This window comes from Camellia sinensis, chromosome 15, assembly GCF_055761805.1.
Source record: "Camellia sinensis isolate YWXY chromosome 15, ASM5576180v1, whole genome shotgun sequence".
NCBI classification, from domain to species: Eukaryota; Viridiplantae; Streptophyta; class Magnoliopsida; order Ericales; family Theaceae; genus Camellia; species Camellia sinensis.
Window position 1 is genome coordinate 118,362,908 of NC_138975.1, and position 22,638 is coordinate 118,385,545.

The 22,638-nt window shown below is 38.6% G+C and overlaps 1 pseudogene; it reads left to right on the forward strand.

Moving 5' to 3' along the window:
* Positions 1-761: 761 nt before the first annotated feature.
* LOC114294788 (L-ascorbate oxidase-like) lies at positions 762-16,028 on the forward strand (annotated as a pseudogene).
* The last annotated feature ends 6,610 nt before the right edge of the window (positions 16,029-22,638 follow it).

The window sequence follows — 22,638 nt, forward strand, 5'->3', positions numbered from 1 at the left end:
TCCTTGAATGTTATGAGTTTACCTTAATATAGTTTATGCCAATGGATTTGTTTTACTATTTTGAACTTATTTTAATAGCAAATTTGAGGTAGTTTGCTATTTGAATAGCAAAATAACAACATATTTTAAGGTAAACAGTTAATATTTTTATGTTCCTAATGCTGCTAGTTGACTTGGTTTATCATGTATTTGCTAATGTTCAATGATCCACTAATCTAGTTATAGTTGGTAGTCAAAATGCAAAGAGAAGAGGCTGAAAATGATTAGGCTTATTTTGATATACAAAATTGAAAACAGAGAGCAGAAAAATTGTAAGTTTTCAAAATTAACAGAAACCCTTAATTCAAAAATAAGTGTGTGAAGCTCTGTGCACTCTTGTCTCTCTCTGTGTGGTTGTGTGTGTGGTATGAGACAGACTTGATGGACGAATGGATGAATAAGAGAGTCATATGTTATCTACATTCTTATTGCCATAGTAGGACTTATCATCTCAAGCATATATAGCAGTTCAGTTGATTTCTACATCATTCTTTAGTACAGAAGCACTTTCATATTATCATAACTTCTTGAATCCCTAAAAAATGATTGCTTGAATTTGCTCATACATGGCATCGTGTTGCTACTTCATCTGGCTATATTAACCATTTTTTTTTTTTTTTGTAAACATGGAACATACTCTAAAATTTAATGAAATCTGTCAAAAACTTGTTCACTAATATGAACTCATTGACAAAAGGTCAAAAAAGAGATAGAACGGTGCTATGAGCTCATTCACAAGCTGGGAAGGGGAATCGTGTATTTGGGTTCTTCGAGCACTGGAATTGGGGAAAGAGGCAAGTCAGTCCATATTTAACCTTCCATGTATATACTTATTCATGTAGATGTATATGGAGTGTGGAACTGCAAGTGAACAACACAAGATACATCGTAGAATTCAATTTTTTCAGCCCAAAATTTATATGGATTGTATGAGCCTACTTATTATTTTCTGCAGATTGCAATTCTCTTGAACTGTACTTCACGAACAGGCTGGTCCAGGTGTCATGGATGTTGCTACTAAAGGTGGTTTGCAAGCAGGAAAGCCAGTTGGCGGATTTAAGATAAGCAATATATAAAAATAGAATTCATTGTAGCTAAGTGAATAGTGTATATATATATATATATATATATGTATGCATGTATTGAAGATATCTAAGTGTGTGTAGTTTTTGGAACATACATACCCAGGCAAAGAACCACCAGAAGCAACTTTGTTTGTTGGCCATCCCAACAAATTCTATATATATACAAAATTCAGGTGAGTTCTTTTGATTTGATGCTTTGTGATACCGGTCAAAATACTATCAAACCAATGTTTCAATTTGTGTATAAATATATAGATCCCTGTGTTTTGGTTAAATGAGTTGTGGTGAACTGATTTTGACTAGTTTTGCTTAAATGAGTTGTAACTAATAGGTTTCACATACCTCATTACAGGGGCACATCATGGCGCTTCTGTCCAAGGTGGGCTACAACGTTGTTTTCAACATGGGAAACAATATGGAGGCATCCAAAATGAAGAAAACTTATTTAAGTTTTCCATCCTTACCATCATATTCCACAAAGACAATGCAGAGTTTGCCTTTAGACAGTGCTGGAGTATGGTATAAATGAGGGCAGCATGCCATTATTGCTGCAAGCACTCCAACAGAGGATGCTGTGATTGTTACAAAGCCACTGACGAAAGAGGATCTCGTCGGATACCTTGCTTCTGGGTGCAAGCCTAAGAAGCAATGGAGGTTCAACTTCTAGCTTTTATTGGTACATAGATTCAAGTGGCATCTCTTGTGGTGTATTTTACTTGGAGATACTTTGATGTTTTGTTTATTAGCTCCTAGGGAAATCACTGTTACAATTTACATGACTGCTTTTTTTTTTTTCTTAATAGTTTTAAGCTGAAACAAATCATGTGTTTGGCTCATCACTAGTCCATTCCATGCATTTAATTTTTTATATTTAGTGAATTGATGATTGAGACATAGTTATGAGATTAGTTGTACATAGTTATTCATTTTAACCATCTCATTGTTGATCAGTAGATCATTTTATGGACTGTCCTCTTAATTCCAGAAAATTTTAAAATAAAATGTATAACGATCCCGGTTGTCCCTTTACTATTCTGTCGTATTCCGGACTCGGTTCCGTGAAGTTGGTAGTGGTATCCATCTTGTTGCCGTCCTTTAATTCCACTTGATTGAGTTTTAGGATGTTTATGGGCTTATGTTGAACAGGTGGGTTAAGCCTTGGTCTATATCCTTGTTGCCCAGGTTTTTGGTGTTACGCTCGAGCGGGTCATTCTGCGCTCGAGCGGAGTTTGGTTTCTAGTTTAGCGCTCGAGCGGGTGTTCTGGCGCTCGAGCGGAGATTGCACACTCCCAGTATTTCTTGTCCCTACAAAACTTCTGCAGAGGTGTTTTCTACGCTCGAGCGGGTTTTTCTGCGCTCGAGCGGGTGGCGCTCGAGCGGGATTGTTGGCGCTCGAGCGGGTAGTACAGTCTTGGTGAGGGTTATGGGAGAGGGAGATTTGCGCTCGAGCGGACTGGTTTTCTCGCTCGAGCGGATGTACTTCATTCCTGTGTCTTGGCGCTCGAGCGGGCCTTATTGCGCTCGAGTGTGTCCAGATTTTTGTTCTTGGCGCTCGAGCGTTGTGTTCTCCGCTCGAGCGGGTCATACGTATATGAGTTATTCGCTGGGTGATTTTAAATCACTTTTTACTTTTCCTTCTCTCTCCTACTTTTTCTAAAAGCCATTTTGAGAGCTCCTCTCTCTAAAACCTTGACTTCTCTCTAGGTATTGATCTAGTAGGAGTGAGTTTCTCACCTTCGGCCTTTGTAAGAGTTGTGTTGATCATCGAGGGCGTCATTTTGATCCGAGAATCTTGGTCTTTGGAGAACTTTGGTTTTGGTCTCTTCTCCATCCGAGCTCTAATTTCGAGGTAGGGATAACCTACTCCTTACTATGAGCTTTGTCTTTAAATTTTAGTGTTTTGAGATGTTGGGGTTGGTTTGGTAATTTTGTGAAAGATTGGGGCTTTTGTGTAAGTTTACAAAAGAGTTGGGGTTTTAGCTATATAAAGCCTAAATGCATGTTTGGCATGGAAAAGTGAAATTAATGTTGAAACATTAATGAAAATGGAACCTAAGGGTTGTAATGTTAATTATGGAAAATGCCCTAATTACATTGGTTAATTAATTTGCATAATTAATTATGAGAAATGAGGAATTGATTTGGAAAGATGTGGGATTAAAGAGTGTAGTTGGGTTATTTATCACTCACCTAGTTGGAATGGTGATTATATATCCATTGTTGCATTTATTTTCTGTATAGAAATAACTGCTTTGGACTATCGGTGGAAGATAGTCGTGTTTGTTGTAGACAATGTATGATGATTAGCCAAACTAAAACTAATCACTGGAATGTGTCATTGAGCATGACGGTTGAAAGAATGCATTAAATTTATGTGTTGTGTGATGATGTGTATAATTATTGTTTATATGCATTGTGTTGTGTTGGAGGAGATAGGGGATGTACTCCACGGTTTAGGGGAAGATAGGGGATGGACCTCTAAACCGGATGTTGATTGGGAGGAGATAGGGGATGGACTCCATAGATAGAGCTCATATACTTATCTATTAATGTGTTGACAGAGCTCATATGCTTGTCATTGGAAGTGTGATAGTGCTCTTATGCATATCTATGGAAGTGATGATATAGCGTGTATGCTTATCTGTTGGTGTGTGATATAGCTAGTATGCTTATCTATTATGAAATGGGAAAGTGTTTAATATGAGTTACTGTCTCATATGAATTGTTTGGCCAGGTTCTGAGCCATGATTATAAATTGAGAATTGAAAAGAATTGGAAAATGGGTTGTAACATGGACTTGTATGTCATGAAACTATAAAGTGTGATAAGGGAAAGTATCAGTGTTGGCCATCTATCAACTGCTAATCTTTTAGTCATTGTTCATATTTGGTTTAGTATATTTCCACTGGGCCGTGGCTCACCCTATATGGGAATATCATTTTCAGGTACAGGTAGCATGCCACCTCCAAGGACGTAGCTTGGGAGGCTAGAGGTAGGCGGACTTTTGTTGTTTTATTTCTTTGATGTATTACATGTATATTCAAGCCAAGGGCTTAATGTGTAAATGAGTTAGCACTCTTTTGTTGTAACCAAGTGTTAACTTGGAAAGCTGTAAGCCTTTAGGGCATTTGCTTTTGTTGTTAACATGTAATACTTTTGGTAATGAAATTCTGATGAATAGATGAAAGTGGAGCTTTTATATATCAATGCATGTCTCTACTGATGGGTTTAATGTTATTATTTTGGGGGCGTTACAACTTGGTATCAGAGCGTACCGGGTTCGAATACTTTGGGTACGTGAGAAGTGATTAGGATCACAATGGGTTTGTCTCGCTTGATTGAGACTTAGGTGTAGTGTCATATGTTATGTGCTTAATTGATAACATGCTTATATGACTATGTGGGTATGGGATTTAGTTTCTAGGATGTCGATTGGATCCTTGGATTTCTGTGAGTCTTGTTGGAAAGGCACTTGATCAATGCTGTTTCTAACCGGAACTCTAGTAACGCCTCGGGACTATCATTATCCGGAAATGAAATTCGTAAGTGCTTATGTGTTTATGTGCTTACGTGGAATGAATTACAGTTGTCCATGCATTAGGACGCAAGTGTTATAGCTTCGGCACATTTATGAATGTGCTAATAGTCTTGGTTGCCTTTATTAGGATGTCAGGACGAGGACGCGGTAGGCGTGGCAGGCGTGGTAGGCAGGAGATGCCTTTTCCGGAGGAGGTTCCGGCAGTGCAGGAGGGAGTTGGTCAGGCCAATGTGGCCGAGCCAGCAGGTCAGCAGGCTATGAGTGCCTTGGCACGAGAGATAGCAGGAGCTTTGGGTATTCTCAGAGCTGGAAATCAGGTAGCTGAGGCAGGGCCTTCTTTCTTGAAGAGGGAGTTCTTCCGGTCTAATCCGGACGAGTTTGTTGGAGATCCGAAGGAACCACTGAAGGCTGACGAGTGGTTAGAACAAATGAGTAAGACGTTCAAGATGCTTGGCATCGAGGACGGAGCATTGAAAGTGACCTTGGCATCCTTCCAGTTGAAGGGAGATGCGGGTCAATGGTGGAAGTATGAGAAGGCTCGTGTTGGTGGTACTTGGGAGGCGTTTGTGAATGCTTTCCAGGAGAGGTTCTTATCTGCAGTTTCTAGGGAGAAGCTGAGGGATCAGTTTAGCCGGCTTAATCAGCAGGGCATGTCTGTGGTAGAGTTCGAGGCCACTTTTACTAGTTTGTCCAGGTTTGCTCCTGAGTTGGTGGCGTCCGAAGAACGCCGTTGCTATGAGTTTGAGCGGAAGTTGAGGCGGGGCCTCAAGTTGAGGGTTGGTGGGTCTTACATCCGAGAGTATAGACACTTAGTGGATGCTGCAGCTCATATGGAGCTTATGATGCAGGAGGAAGACGAGGAGAAACATAGAGGCTCCAAGCGGGGCCAGGAGGGTCAGGGTGATGGCAGGAGACAGAGAGGTTATAACCCTCAGCAGTCTCAGTGTGGAGTTGCTAGATCAACCTTTCCGGTGCCGAGTGTAGGCTCGGGGAGAGGTAGTCAGGGAGGCCTGACTTGTTTTGCGTGTGGCCAGCTGGGTCACAAGTCTTCGGTTTGCCTGCAGAAGGGAGGGGGTCAGCGAGCTGCTTCTTCTTCAGCTAGACCTCAGGGCCAAAGTCAGGGCAGGGGCTAACCTTTGTCTTGCTATCAGTGTGGTCAGCCTGGGCACCTGAAGAGGTATTGCCCGCAGTTGAGTGCTACTTCAAGAGCGTCTGGTTCTAGGCAGACGCAGAGTTATCAGCCAGCTCAGTCGGTGCAGGCCTCGAGGGCTAATCCGGGAGCTTCGTCATCCCAGTCAGTACAGCAGTCGTATGCTCCGAGGGGTGAGCAAGTGGATCAGGGGCCTACAGGGCGCGTGTATGCTGTTACCGCGCAGGATCTAGTACCGGCTCCATCAGTAGTGAGAGGTACCTTTCTGTTTTGCAACTCGGTTGCTAATGTGTTGATTGATACGGGTGCATCTCATTCTTTTGTATCTGCTGCATTTGCATCTGTTTTGGAGTTGGAGTTAGCACAGTTAGCATCTCCAATTTGTGTAGTGTCACCTCTTGGGGGTGAACTGATCTTGAAACAAGGTGTTAAAGGTTGTGATATAGAGGTCGCCGACCATAGGCTTCCTTTTCCGTTTGTTGTCATACCCATGAAGGGCTTTGATGTTATTTTGGGTATGGACTGGCTATCGTCATACCGGGCTGTTATTGATTGCTACCGCCAGAGGGTTACGTTATGTACCTTGAGCGGGGAGTGGTTCCATTTCTTGGGAGACTGGGTTGGTAGTGTCTTGCCACCGGGGTATGATTCGCGAGGGCGGAGTGAGCTTAGTAGTCTACTTGCTAGCTTAGAGAGTGGTGAGTGTAATGAGACCCAGCTTGTGTTGCCGAGGGTGGTTTGTGAGTATTCGGATGTTTTTCCCGAAGACCTTGTTAGTTTGCCACCTCACCGAGAGATAGAGTTCTCTATTGATCTAGTGCTCGGCACGGCGCCGATTTCTATGGCACCTTATCGTTTTGCTCCAGCAGAGTTGGTTGAGTTGAAAGTTCAGCTCCAAGAATTGCTAGATAAGGGCTTGGTTCGCTCTAGTGTTTCGTCGTGGGGAGCACCGGCCCTCTTTGCTAAAAAGAAAGATGGTGCCTTGAGATTGTGTATAGACTACCGGAAGTTGAATCGAGCTACGGTCAAGAATAAGTACCCTATGCCCCGTATAGATGATTTGTTTGACCAGTTGAAGGGTTCCCATTGTTTCTCTAAGATAGACTTGAGATCAGGTTACCACCAGTTGAGGGTCAGGGAGGACGATATTCCTAAGACGGCATTCCGTACGCGGTATGGCCATTATGAGTTTCTGGTGATGCCATTTGGGCTTACCAATGCACCGGCAGTCTTTATGGACTTGATGAACCGGATCTTCCGGGAATTCTTGGATCGATTTGTAGTCGTTTTCGTGGACGACATCCTGGTTTACTCGCCTTCAGAGGAGGAGCACGAGGAACACTTGAGAGTGGTGCTTGAGTTGCTTAGAGCCCATAGGCTGTATGCCAAGTTTGGGAAGTGTGAGTTCTGGCTAGGAGAGGTGAAATTCTTAGGCCACGTGGTATCCAGGGAAGGGGTGTCCGTTGACGCATCCAAGGTAGAGGCAGTGCAAGATTGGGCGCAGCCTAAGAGTGTGTTTAAGATTCGCAATTTTCTGGGATTAGCTAGGTATTACCGTCGGTTTGTGAAAGATTTCTCCAGGCTAGCTTCGCCGTTGACTAGATTGACGCGAAAAGGGGTAAAATTTGTGTGAAGTGAGACTTGTGAAAAGTCGTTCCAAGAGTTGAAGGTTAGATTGACCACCGCTCCGGTCTTGATTATTTCGGAGAGAGGGTTGGGTTATGCAGTTTGTTGTGATGCCTCACGAGAGGGTTTGGGTTGTGTGTTGATGCAAGAGGGGAAAGTGGTAGCTTATGGCTCACGTCAGTTGAAAATACACGAGAAGAATTACCCTACGCACGACCTAGAGTTAGCAGCAGTGATCTTTGCCTTGAAGATTTGGAGGCACTACCTTTATGGTGAGAGGTTCGAGGTGTTCTCGGACCACAAGAGTTTGAAGTACCTGTTTACCCAGAGGGACTTGAATTTGAGGCAGAGGAGATGGATGGAGTTCATTGAGGACTACGATTTTGAGTTGCACTATCATCCGGGGAAGGCCAATGTTGTGGCCGATGCCCTTAGTAGGAAATCCATTAGTGATGTGGCTTGTATAGCCATCCGGGAATGGGGGATGTTAGGTGTACTTGGCGAGTTTGATTTGCATCTGGGCGAATCCGTTGAGGCTGCGGCCTTGTTTTCTGTTGTTGCGCAGCTTACACTTATGACTCGAGTGTTGGAGGCACAGAGAGGTGACCTTGAGGTAGAGTCCTTCCGAGAGAAGATCTCCAGAGGAAAAGTTGAGAAGGGTTTGACGGTGTATCCCGACCTGAGTGTGAGATACCGAGACCGTTTGTTTGTGCCGGAGTCTTGCCGAGAGGAAGTACTCCGAGAGTTCCATCATTTGCGCCTTGCAGTGCATCCGGGAGGCACTAAGATGTATCGAGATTTGGGTCGCCAGTTTTGGTGGCGGGGTATGAAAAGAGACGTGGCTGTTTTCGTATCGAAGTGCCTTACTTGCCAGCAAGTGAAGGCCGAGCATTAGAGGCCAGCGGGTTTGTTGCAATCCTTGCCTATTGCCGAGTGGAAGTGGGAGCATGTCACTATGGACTTCGTTGTAGGTCTTCCGAGGACTCAGCAGGGTAGTGATGCTATTTGGGTGGTTGTAGACCGGTTGACTAAGTCGGCGCACTTCATTCCTATGCGCGTGAGAGATTCGGTAGATCATCTCGCCGACTTGTATATTCGGGACATAGTGAGATTGCACGGGGTCCCAATGACGATCGTCTCAGATAGAGATCCTCGTTTTACTGCTAGGTTGTGGCAGAGTTTGCAGAGTGCCTTGGGTACTAAGTTGACCTTTAGTACGGCTTATCACCCTCAGATTGACGGGCAGTCCGAGCGTGCTATCCAGATCCTTGAGGATATGCTTCGAGGTTGTGTCCTTGACTTTAGTGGGACGTGGGAGAGGCATTTGCCCTTTGTGGAGTTTGCCTACAACAACAGCTTTCAGTCTAGTATCGGTATGGCACCGTTTGAGGCCTTGTATGGCCGACCGTGTAGGTCTCCAGTGTGTTGGGCCGAGGTGGGTGATGCACCTTTGTTGGGTCCGGAGTTGATTAGAGAGACGACGAAAAAAGTTGAACTTATCCGTAGGAGGCTTGTTACAGCCCAGAGTCGTCAGAAATCTTATGCTGACCGTAGGAGGAGGCCTTTGCCGTTTGAGATAGGTGATCATGTTTTTCTGAAGATATCACCTAGACGGGGGTTGATGAGGTTTGGGAAGAGTGGGAAGTTATCCCCTCGATTTAGTGGTCCCTTTGAGATCCTTGAAAGGATTGGCGAGGTTGCTTATCGTTTAGCCTTACCGCCGCAGTTGTCCGGAGTTCATGACGTGTTTCATGTGAGTATGCTTCGGAAGTATGAGCCGGATCCATCGCATGTATTAGATTGGACAGACTTAGAGGTAGATGAGAATGCCTCGTATGAGGAGAGACCGGTTCGGGTCTTGGATAGGCGGGATCAAGTCCTGCATGGCAAGACCATCCCTTTGGTAAATGTTATGTGGAAACATCACGGAGTGGAGGAAGCCACTTGGGAACGTGAGTTGGAGGTCCGCGAGAAATATCCAGACTTGTTTATTGATGAGTAATCTTGTATTTAAATTTTGTAATGTTGTTGGACTTAAGAGCTTTGTATATGTCTTAAGTTGTAAAACATTGGTAATGTTTTGGTTTAATAGAAGTATGTTGTAGAACTTGCCTTGGTATGGGAGTTGATTATGATATTGCATATGTTGGCTATATTGTAGAATTGGAGTTATATCATGTATATTGATTATGATATGAACTGTGAACCACGTATGTTGGAAATGGTTGGAAATGGAAGAAAATTGCATGTTGATAATGCACTTGTAATGTATGTTGTAAAATGCCTCTTGAAAAGAGATGGGACTGACCGGTAATGGGTCGGATTGTTTAATATTATATTGTAATATTGTCGAGAATGGAGAAAACCTGTTTTTCGAAAACTTGTGTTTAATTTCGGGGACGAAATTCTTTAAGGGGAGGAGGTTATAGCGATCCCAGTTGTCCCTTTACTATTCTGTCGTATTCCGGACTCGGTTCCGTGAAGTTGGTAGTGGTATCCATCTTGTTGCCGTCCTTTAATTCCACTTGATTGAGTTTTAGGATGTTTATGGGCTTGTGTTGAACAGGTGGGTTAAGCCTTGGTCTATATCCTCGTTGCCCAGGTTTTTGGTGTTACGCTCGAGCGGGTCATTCTGCGCTCGAGCGGAGTTTGGTTTCTAGTTTAGCGCTCGAGCGGGTGTTCTGGCGCTCGAGCGGAGATTGCACACTCCCAGTATTTCGTGTCCCTGCAAAACTTCTGCAGAGGTGTTTTCTAAGCTCGATCGGGTTTTTTTGCGCTCGAGCGGGTAGTACTGTCTTGGTGAGGGTTATGGGAGAGGGAGATTTGAGCTCGAGCGGACTGGTTTTCTCGCTCGAGCGGATGTACTTCATTCCTGTGTCTTGGCGCTCGAGCGGGCCTTATTGCGCTCGAGTGTGTCCAGATTTTTGTTCTTGGCGCTCGAGCGTTGTGTTCTCCGCTCGAGCAGGTCATACGTATATGAGTTATTCGTTGGGTGATTTTAAATCACTTTTTACTTTTCCTTCTCTCTCCTACTTTTTCTAAAAGCCATTTTGAGAGCTCCTCTCTCTAAAACCTTGACTTCTCTCTTGGTATTGATCTAGTAGGAGTGAGTTTCTCACCTTCGGCCTTTGTAAGAGTTGTGTTGATCATCGAGGGCGTCATTTTGATCCGAGAATCTTGGTCTTTGGAGAACTTTGGTTTTGGTCTCTTCTCCATCCGAGCTCTAATTTCGAGGTAGGGATAACCTACTCCTTACTATGAGCTTTGTCTTTAAATTTTAGTGTTTTGAGATGTTGGGGTTGGTTTGGTAATTTTGTGAAAGATTGGGGCTTTTGTGTAAGTTTACAAAAGAGTTGGGGTTTTAGCTATATAAAGCCTAAATGCATGTTTGGCATGGAAAAGTGAAATTAATGTTGAAACATTAATGAAAATGGAACCCAAGGATTGTAATGTTAATTATGGAAAATGCCCTAATTACATTAGTTAATTAATTTGCATAATTAATTATGAGAAATGAGGAATTGATTTGGAAAGATGTGGGATTAAAGGGTGTAGTTGGGTTATTTATCACTCACCTAGTTGGAATGGTGATTATATATCCATTGTTGCATTTATTTTCTGTATAGAAATAACTGCTTTGGGCTATCGGTGGAGGATAGTCGTGTTTGTTGTAGACAATGTATGATGATTAGCCAAACTGAAACTAATCACTGGAATGTGTCATTGAGCATGACGGTTGAAAGAATGCATTAAATTTATGTGTTGTGTGATGATGTGTATAATTATTGTTTATATGCATTGTGTTGTGTTGGAGGAGATAGGGGATGTACTCCACGGTTTAGGGGAAGATAGGGGATGGACCTCTAAATCGGATGTTGATTGGGAGGAGATAGGGGATGGACTCCATGGATAGAGCTCATATGCTTATCTATTAATGTGTTGACAGAGCTCATATGTTTGTCATTGGAAGTGTGATAGTGCTCTTATGCATATCTATGGAAGTGATGATATAGCGTGTATGCTTATCTGTTGGTGTGTGATATAGCTAGTATGCTTATCTATTATGAAATGGGAAAGTGTTTAATATGAGTTACTGTCTCATATGAATTGTTTGGCCAGGTTCTGAGCCATGGTTATAAATTGAGAATTGAAAAGAATTGGAAAATGGGTTGTAACATGGACTTGTATGTCATGAAACTGTAAAGTGTGATAAGGGACAGTATCAGTGTTGGTCATCTATCAACTGCTAATCTTTTAGTCATTGTTCATATTTGGTTTAGTATATTTCTACTGGGCTGTGGCTCAACATATATGGGAATATCATTTTCAGGTACAGGTAGCATGCCACCTCCAAGGACGTAGCTTGGGAGGCTAGAGGCAGGCGGACTTTTGTTGTTTTATTTCTTTGATGTATTACATGTATATTCAAGCCAAGGGCTTAATGTGTAAATGAGTTAGCACTCTTTTGTTGTAACCAAGTGTTAACTTGGAAAGCTGTAAGCCTTTAGGGCATTTGCTTTTGTTGTTAACATGTAATACTTTTGGTAATGAAATTCTGATGAATAGATGAAAGTGGAGCTTTTATATATCAATGCATGTCTCTACTGATGGGTTTAATGTTATTATTTTTGGGGCATTACAAAATGAATATAGGAGGTATTTGGCTGCACGGACTTGGAATTCCAATGCTGCAATTGACTTATCCTTGAATTCTATTGTCTTGTTCAAGTTTATTTTTTTCATGTCTTGCTTCCAATTTCCAATTCCATTGTTTGGTTGCACAAAATAATTTTGGAATTTGTAGCTGACTTTTTTGTTCTTCTTTATTCTTTTGAATTGTTTAGTTAATCGTGTGGTTTTTACAGAATAGGTACAAAACATGAAAAGTTTGGCTTTGAGTTTTAAACCAAAGTTTTTCGAAAAAGGGTAAGAATACAATATTCTCCTATAACGACGTTGTTGGTTCCTAGGTAAATGTTCCGCACACCCAACCCCCATAGGAGGAAACACCTAGGACATTTCTTTGTTTTGACTGTTATATGCGTGTATTTGCAACCAGTTTCAACATTTGTCTTGGTCCACTATTCGTATGTATTAGGTATAGCTGAGGTAGCCACTCTTATTGACTTTCACATGGCTTGAATCAATCAACACATCTTCATATATATATATATATATATACAAAGATCAAGAAGAGGATCAAACACTTAAGCATACCAGTTATCTTTCCATTTCAATTAATTCAGTTATTACTTATTCATGTAGATGTTTGGAAACTGAAAATGTCGCCATCCATTGGCATGGTATTCGACAGGTGCACACTACTATATTATATATATTGTCACGCCCTCAAAATAATACATAAATCGTACATTCTTAACATCCATAATTTAAGAGAAATAAAGTACTTTTCCATTCATCAGAGTATTCTTACATGAAATATTACATGTTGACAACAAAAGTAAGTGCCCTGTAGGCTTACAACTTTCCAAGTCAACACTTGGGTTCAACAAAAGTAGAGTATTAACTCTATACAAAATAAGCCATTGGCTTGATGTACATGTAATACACAAAAATAAACAAATAAAAGGTCCAACAGCCTCAAGTCTCCCAAGCTACGTCCTTGGAGGTGGCATACTACCTGTACCTGAAAATGATGTCCCATATAGGGTGAGCCAACGCCCAGTAGAGATATGCTAAACATAATATAAATAATAACTAAAACGTTAGCATTTGATAAATGTTTAACTCACATAAATCAATTCATAGCTCATTTCAATTACATGACAAATGTGTCCATGTTTCATTTCATTTTTCATTTCTTATCCAATTCTCAATTCATAACTATGGTTCAGAACCTGGCCAAACGATTTAAATGAGATTACATCTCATGTCAACAATACTTCCATTCCAAATGAGATAACAACTCATATTAAACACTTAAAACACTTCCATACTTCAAATATGATACACAAATTTGTTGTATCAACACTTCAATAGATACACATATTTGCTGTATCAATGGAGTCCATCCCTTATCTCCTCCCAAACAATATCCGGTTTAGGAGTCCATCCCCTATCTTCCCCTAAACCGTGGAGTACATCCCATATCTCCTCCCACACAATACAATGTCTATAAACACATATCATATACATAACCAATCAATACATAAAGTTAATGTATTATTCCAACCATCATATTCGATGACACATTCAATTGATTAGTTTAAGTTCGCCTAATCATCATGCATTGTCTACAACAATCAAGACTATCCTCCACCGATAGCCCAAAGCAATTTATTTCTAAACAGATAATAAATGCATCAACAGATAATTTGACAACAATTTCATAAGTGAGCGATTAATAAATCTGACTCCACCATTCTATTTCATAATGAGTCAATTTCATTATTTTCAACTCAATTTCATATTTCCACAATAAATGTCATTAATTATACTAATGACACGAATATACCCAAACATGGCATTTTCCCATTTTTTCCAATATTGACCCAAAGGTCCAAATATTATCAACAACATCAATAACTTCTATTTCGAACCCAAAACACATATGTATGAGTCAAATGAACAAAACCCCTCTTTTCAATATTACACATCTCAAACCCTAACTTCCCAAATCAAACAATTTATACAAAAAGCTCAACATCTATGTTAAAGCTCATAAAGATGAGTAGGAATCCCTACCTCAAGAGATGAAACCCAAAGGAGATGATGAAGAAATCCCGAAAAATACTCCAAAATCCAAGATTTTTGGATTGATAGGAAGCCCAAGCCAAGCTCTACACTCTTTGCAAAGACACTAAGGGAGTAGATCACTCAAGCTAGATCAAACCCTAGAGAGAAGGTGAAATGTAGTGAGAGAAGCTCTCAAAAAGGGTTTCTAGAAAGTAAGAGAGAGAAAGGAAATGTGAAAAGTGATTCAAAATCACCCAGCTGCCATATGATATACGACTATCCCGCTCAAGCGGAGAATAGGACGCTCGAGCGTCAAGCACAAAAAACTGAACCCGCTCGAGCGCAAAAAGACCCGTTCGAGCGCCAAGACACAAAAACAAAATACACCCGCTCGAGCGCAAAGGAAAGCCCACTCGAGTGTAGATTACCCACTTCCAGTATTTTTACAGACATTGAACACCCGCTCGAGCGCGACCCGCTCGAGCATGAGAAAATCCGCTTGAGCGTGAAAAACACATTTGCAGTAGTTTTGCAGAGGCACAAAATGCTAAATGTATGCAAACTCTGCTCGAGCGCAAAGGGACCCGCTCGAGCGGACCACCAAAAAAAACTACGCAACAAGGAATGGAAATAAGGCTCGACCAACCTGTTCGAAACACGCCCAATACATCCTAAAACTTGAATATAAGGAATTAAAGGATGACAACAAGACATAAACCACAACCAACTTCACGGAACCGAGACCAGAAAACAATAAATAAAGAAAGGGAAAACCGGGATCGCTATATATATAGCTTTTTATTTTTTAGATACATTAATATATTATTATATATATTGAGATCATACTTGAGTTGAGTTGAAAATGGTCATTACTTGCAGATTGGATCACCTTGGTCTGACGGAACAGAAGGGATAACTTAGTGTCCGATTTTACCTGGAGACACCTTTGTCTACAAATTTGTTGTGGATAGGGTAAGTTTTTTTTAGCAACAAAAAGCTTTATTCATGTGTTCTGTTCCTTGTTGAGATTCTTACTAGTTAAGATTCTGATTGAACAATTCATAATGGAATTCGCAGCCTGGGATGTATATGTACCACGTACATTATGGAATGCAAAGAACAGGTGGGCTGTATGGATTCATCCGTGTAGCACTTCCTGACGGAGAATCAGAGCCCTTTTCCTACGATTATGATCGGAGCATCATCCTCAACGATTTGTACCACTAAAGCACATTTGAACAAGCCGCTGGACTATCTTCCATACCCTTTGTTTGGGTTGGGAAGCCTCAGGTTTATACACACTTGATACTATTTGGTATTTGTAATTCCAATTAGTTACATATGTTTAATGGTTGGTTTGTAACTTCTTCTTTTTTTTTATTTTTTTTATCACTTTTTTGAATTTGCAGTCACTTCTAATACAAGGAAAAGGACAGTTCAATTGCTCTACTCCTGGTATACAAGCCGATCTTTGTAATGCTATAAATCCTGAATGCTCTCCTTATGTTCTCAGGGTTATTCCTGGAAAAACATACTGACTACGGATTGGTAGCTTAACTGCTTTAGCAGCTCTCAGTTTCGAAATAGAAGTAATTTATTTTTTAACATAGATTTGAACAACCACATTCTAAACTATTTCTTTTTATTTTCTTTTCTTTTATTTTTTTTTCTAGTCATTAATAGCTAATGTAATAGTATTATATTTGTAATGCAGGGCCATGATATAACCGTTGTTGAAGTAGATGGGCACTATGTTGAGCCATTTGTAGTGAAAAATTTATTTATCTATTCTGGTGAGACATACTCTGTTTTAATAAAAGCCGATCAAGACCCTTCAAGAAATTACTGGGCAAGTTCAAAAGTGGTTAGCCAGGATAGCAAAACTTCGGTTTAATGCAGCAGATAACTAGTTTAGTTTTAGGTAATTTGTTGGATGTTGTTGAGGTACAAGTAGCACATGTTGAGCTTCAAAATCTGACCTACTCAAGTTTTTGTCCTCCTGGTAATATATATCCCCTATATATCCCTGCGTTTTTGTTACCTAGATGTGGCTCGTTGACAAAATTAAATGTTTGATTCTATTGTGTTAAGCAACAATTAAGATCATCCTTGACTAATGGGATGTGGTGTGGTAAACATAGTTCCATATCTGTTATAAATAATATATATCCCCTATATATGTAACTGTTAGCACAAATATACCCTAGAAAAGGATTTTATGTTACTAGAGATGGGGTCCTTTCATCGTGTAGAATACACTTGGAATAAGAAAGCGACATTCCCTATCTGTTATAAATAATCATTTGGAATGATAGGAGTAATTGGAAAGCAATGCATTCAAAATGCAAGAGTGAACTAATCGATGACTGATGAAACACACTGTCAGTAAAAATGAACCACTTGGCTGGCAATAGATTTTTGTTTGAAGTAATCATGCAACAATGCATAATTTGTTGTATCTTGCTTTGGTTGAGTTCTTTTTTTGGTTTTTTACTTTTATTCCTGTGGACGGTAGAGGGTCCATAGAATCAAATGTATGTAGATGAACACAAATATATACATTTGAGTTTGGATAATTAAAAGCATAATGTGTGGTTATAGGAAAGGATAGCAAAATTTTAAGATTCTCATGTATATTCACTTTGTTTCCTTATTTTGATGTGTCGAGAGTAATTAAATCCAAATTTAGGCCTGTAATTGGCAAATATTTTATTTGGATAATTTGTTTTTCCAAGTTTTTAATAGTATTCTGAATTGATATTCCATCTTTCATAAAGCTGCTAACAGGTTAAAACAGCTGCTACCTCTTTATCCCTTTTATCTTGCTCACCTCCAATTGCTCTCTTTGAATTTGCTCGAACTTTTATCTTAAAAACTTTAATTTGAAATAAGAGAGATAAAATCTAAATACTTCAAATGCTGCAATTTAAGCAATGAGGGACTAATCTAACCTCTGTGGTTGTTGCAATGGACTCCTCTCCATTTGCAACGATCTTGCTTACCTTCTTCATTCCCCCAAGAAAAGAGCATACCATAATCATCTATGGCAGCTTCTTTAATAATAGTAATGAAAGCACAACCACAAACAACAATCTTATGAAAGTATGCCACTGTTCACTTAGTAGTCATCCCACTGTTCGGCCAATGCCACATCAACAACAATTTCATACATTTTCATCCCAAGAGGTGAGCAATCATTTAATCAAAGCCTTTTTGACAATACAAGACCTTATTAATTAAAATACTTGTTCTTATTAAATGTAGGTTCACCTTTCAAAGAAAGAGAAGAAGAAGAATAAGAAGAAGAACTAACAAGATAAAACTACCTACATCACTAGTTTTTAATTTCTTTTCTAAATCTATTAAGACATGATGTGATTTGGCCCTTGTTCTCAAGCCTTGATGATGGTATCATGCTTTTGAAGTTTTTGTTTGGGTCACATTTGAAAAAAGGAGCTCTCAATAAGTAGTTCCACAGAGAGATTTGTTTTAGGATATTAATTAATGACTTTGGATGGATACTTAGGCCCTTCCACTCTCTCTCTCTCTCTCTCTCTCTCTCTCTCTCTCTCTCATGTGTGTATTTTCTTCTATTTTTCTTTTCCAAGCATCTTGACATATTTGCATATTTATTCTCTTGATTTGGAGGAGCTTTTGTTGGGATTGGTAAAAAAATTTCGTATCGACTTTTTTATGAAAGTATGTTTTGGAATTTTGAATGTTATTGGAATATACCATTGATGGAAAACAGTTTTTGCTCATGCTGTCTTCTTACCTTCACTTTGGTATTATTATTATATGTTCTTTTACAGTTAATACGGTGCAGAAGTAGGTTTAATTGATTGCATTAGTAGGCTAAGCCAGAATCTGCTCTGTGTTTTGGGTGGAAAGGTAAGAAGCAATGAATACAGCTCTCATTTTGGCATGTTTGTATTGTTTCTCTTTTGATTGATGAAGAATTTATTTTCCAGTTTTCTATTTATTAATGCCAATGATGCAGAATGTAACTACCTGTTGACTTTTTTCTTTGTTTCTTTGTTATCAGCTGTTGTGGAGGAGTGCTCATAGAACTCCCAAGCAACCTAGATCTTTTGGATGATATTGCCTTTGTGAAGTTGGGCCTGCTGGACGATATTTCCTCTGTGAACTCCCGAGCATGTCATCATTTTTATTGTTAAATTTTTATTTGCTTATTATTGTGCTAATCAAGATTGTAAAAAATTGATGTGAAACTTCTGTTGAAATCATATTTTTTTGTTTGTCTTGTTGAATTTGTTATTTTGGTTTAGAATAATTATATAATGCTTGTCTAAATTTACTCAATATATTGAAATAATAGCAAACTTTTATCCATATTATTCCTATTTTTTAGTTTTATTACAATTATTTTTTTTTTAGTTAAATCTCAAAGAAGTAGCACAATTTCAAAAAAAAAAAAAAAATGAAGCTATAACGGTGTTTTCAAACGCCAGTACAATATAATGTAACGGTTATATTTTTAAAATAAAAGAGAGCAATCACGACGTTTTTAAAACGTCGCTAAATACGGCGTGACGTCATTTTGCTGTTATGTAGTACATTTAGCGGCGATTTTCAAAAATGCTGCCTATAATAATATAGCGACGCTTTTAAAGGGTCGTAAAGCTACAACGATGGCCGCATCTTCGGCTTTTGGTACTAAACGTCACAAAAAGAATTAGCGGCGTTTTTGATAAATATAGCGGCGTTTTTTAAACGCCACTAAAAGTCTAATTTCCAGCCGTGCACATCATCATTGATATGTGATATAACGAACCAATAATAAGGAAATACATGGAGGATGACCCTCACATGTCAAATGTAACTAACAATCCAATAAATTTCATATATTCATTGAGATTAATTATGTTTGTATGTCAATAATAATATGCATCACCATTACATTGAAATTTTCACAGATAATAATATAACTTATCGTAATCTTTTCATTCTCAATCAAAACTACTATTATTGTTCTCATAATTTTAAAAATGTCATTGACATTTCACTCTAAATAATATTTTTGTAAATTTTTTATTTAAAATATTTTTTTATGTTTGTAAAAAAAATAATAATAAAATCCAAAATTCAGGGGGGCACGTGACCCCCTAGTCCCTCTATACCTCTGTCCTTGCGTTTAGTGAATCGATCTTAGATTTGAGGGTAAGATTCGCGTTGATTATGTAAATTTTAGGTTTTGTTTGCATTTATAGATTATAAATGTGGGAACGAAACCAGGAAATTTATTTAAAGGGGCCAAGGTAAATGTAGAAAAATAAATAAAGTTAATTTTTTTAAGGATAAATTATGTAAATAGTCCCTGTAGTTTATACGATGTGTCAATTTGGCCCATGTTGTTTTGATTTGTTTGATTTTGTCCTTTAATTTAACGGATTGTGTCATATTAGTAAAATAAATAAACACTAAACTATAGTGGTGAGTATACCTGCCTGTCACGCGGGTGACGCGAGTTCGATCCCTGACAACGGCGTCAAAATTTGATGGGTCGTTTCACACACCCAAAATAAATATTAAATTATACCAAATTCCTTAGAATAACAGTAAGTCCAGGTATCGATCTACAGGGACAAACGATAAATTAAACTAATTTAATTGTTAAATTTCTAAATTAATTTTGATAAAAAGATTTAGGGATATTATGACTAAACGAGAATTAAATGAAATTGCAAAATTAAATTGACAATTAAACGTAGGGTTTGAGATATTGATTTTTGCGAAAATCTTAGGGCAAAGAATTCACTACTAACCACATAAATAAAACTTAACATCGGCCATCAATTGCAATCTGGTTTGAACTACTCAATATTTCACAATTACAAGTTTGAAACATTGATCAAGAGGATTGTTGCATTCAACGTACAAGCACAAATCATCCCAAGTAGCACGAGTCATTTGCTCTAAACTATAGTAGCGACACGACCCGTCTCTCGTAGCATGATTCGTTTCATAATTTGAATACAAACACAAAGAAAACTAATGTATGGAAGGTATTAAACAATCACAGAGAATAAAATACTTGAAAAGATGAAAAGAGAATTATTATAAACTTCTAAAACATCCATACATTTATTCAAATCGTTTCACAATCGAAGCCTAAGAAAAATACCTTTACATGGCTAAGGTTTCATTAAAACCCTAAAACTAGAAGACTAGCCACTCATGGAGGAGTGGGAAGAAATGGAAGAGGAAGAAGCCCCCATGAAAGTTGCCCTTGAAGCTTAAGAAAAATCCTTCCCTTCAAACCCTAGCCTCCCTTTTTCTTAAGAATATTTTCCAACCATAAACCAACATTTTTTCTGTCTTTTTATAGCTGTAGCCTTTTCAAAAAGATTCAAAACATCGCGCACAGGTTTCAAGGCACGACCGCACGTGCAGCAAAACACCACCGCACATGCAGAGAAGGTTTCGCACATACGAGAAAAACCATCGGCACGTGTAATTTTTGCAGTAACTGATTGGCTAGCTTGGTTGGGCAGCATGTGCGGGAATGGTCCTCCGCACGTGCGGCAAGCCCTTTTCTAGCTAAAATGTTGTGTTTTTGGTCATTTTGTGTTCCAACCGTATCTAACCTGACTAGCATTAAACAGACATAAAATATATAATTTGACTGGCAAGTAAGGTTAAGGGATCCTAATTACTGGCCTCAGTGTTGCACAATTCGGCCTCAATTAGGTTTGGTAGGCTGAAAGTCGTCACGTGCTCAAGTAATGTGTCAATTTGGTCCATATAGTTTACACGATATGTCAATTTGGTCCATGTTGTTTCAATCTGTTCAATTTTGACAGGAACTAAATATGAGATTAAAAAAATTAATATATTTGGAATGACTTTTTAGTATTTGTTGACTTTTTAACTTTTTAAATAACTTTTGACTTTTAAATTAAAATAATAAATTATCAAACGAGATCTAAGTTAATTAGTAATACATTGAAATTGTCGAAGTAAAGCATCTTCAACAATGGCAGAAGTGAGTGATTGGATAGTGCTTAAGAGTTTGGTTTTATGACAAGTAAGTCAATTATGGAAGCTATAAATTTACTAAGCACATTAATAAATAAATAAATAAATAAAAGCTTCTTTTTGTATTTTTTTTTTTTTTTTTTAAGATGAGGAATTTACATATGACTTTTATAGATTGAAAAAACATATGATAGAATCTTTAGAGATATAATATTATGGTGGCCGTTGAAAAAAAAATGATATGATGAAATGGTATATTGATATGATAAAAGACATTATGAGAAGAGTTATCACTACAATTAGATCATTTAGAAGAAAAACTATTGAATTTTAAATTACTATAGAATTGCATTACGGAACAATTTTGAGTACTTATTCATTTGCCGTAATTATTGATGAATTATTTTAAAACACATTCGGGATGAAGTCTCATGATGTACGTTCGCAAATGATATTGTTCTACTAGATGAAATTGTAGTAAAAATATTTTCAGAAAAATCAATTTAATGCAAATAAATAATAAAATAGAATACAAAAAAAAATTACAAAAATTCTATAAATTTAATACAGATTGTGACTAAGGCCAATGTTTGAACACTATGCCTTTAAGACAGAATTCTGCTATCGTCTCTGGTACTTGCAATTAATGGACGTCCTACCTCCAGAATACAACGATCACCCCACACAGAAATTGCACAACTTTATGTGCGTACAACGAACCAATTTGTGCCATGTACTCTCTATTATATACTCGACTAGACATAATGTATGAATCCTAAAACAAACCTTAACTATGCATCAATGCCATGGGATGGAATGGTATTTATAGAAGTACTCATGACCTTTACAATGGTCATATCTCTTGTGTTCACAATGTTTCATACAAATAGACACCAAGAAGGACTGCATTATTTCATTCAAATAGAGTCAATTCCAATTTACTTTTAAAATTTTCCAACAATCCCCCATATGAATGAAATTGGCAACACAATGCAAATGAAATGCAGACACTGACAAAGAAAGTACAAAATGAAAATATCCTGCATCAGGATAGGTAGCTTTTGGCCTTAAACCTTCTTTAGTGAAAGACTATCGAACTTACTAGCTAATCAGTAGACATGATGCATTGAACTGTTCAGCCGTTTATGTAAGCCAAAACAATAGAATTCACACAAAATATCTCCTAACACATCTTGGTTCTTTCGGTTGTGCCAATTTTGGCCTTGGGGCAATTCCTGGTTTTCGTTAGTGCTTTAGAGAATTTAACCTTATCAATTCTCATAGAAGTGGCACATTCACACTCATATATGTGATTCTTATTTCGAGTCTCTTAAATACTCATCTTGAAATATACCCCTCTAGGTTTTTCAAGATATAAGTAATCATTAAAAGCATAGCTTATCCTAAGTCCCTTACATACAACACATATTGCAGATATCACTCTCATCATAAGAATGGATAGGAGATAAACTCCCTTGGTGATTTTTGGTGGGTCATCCATAATT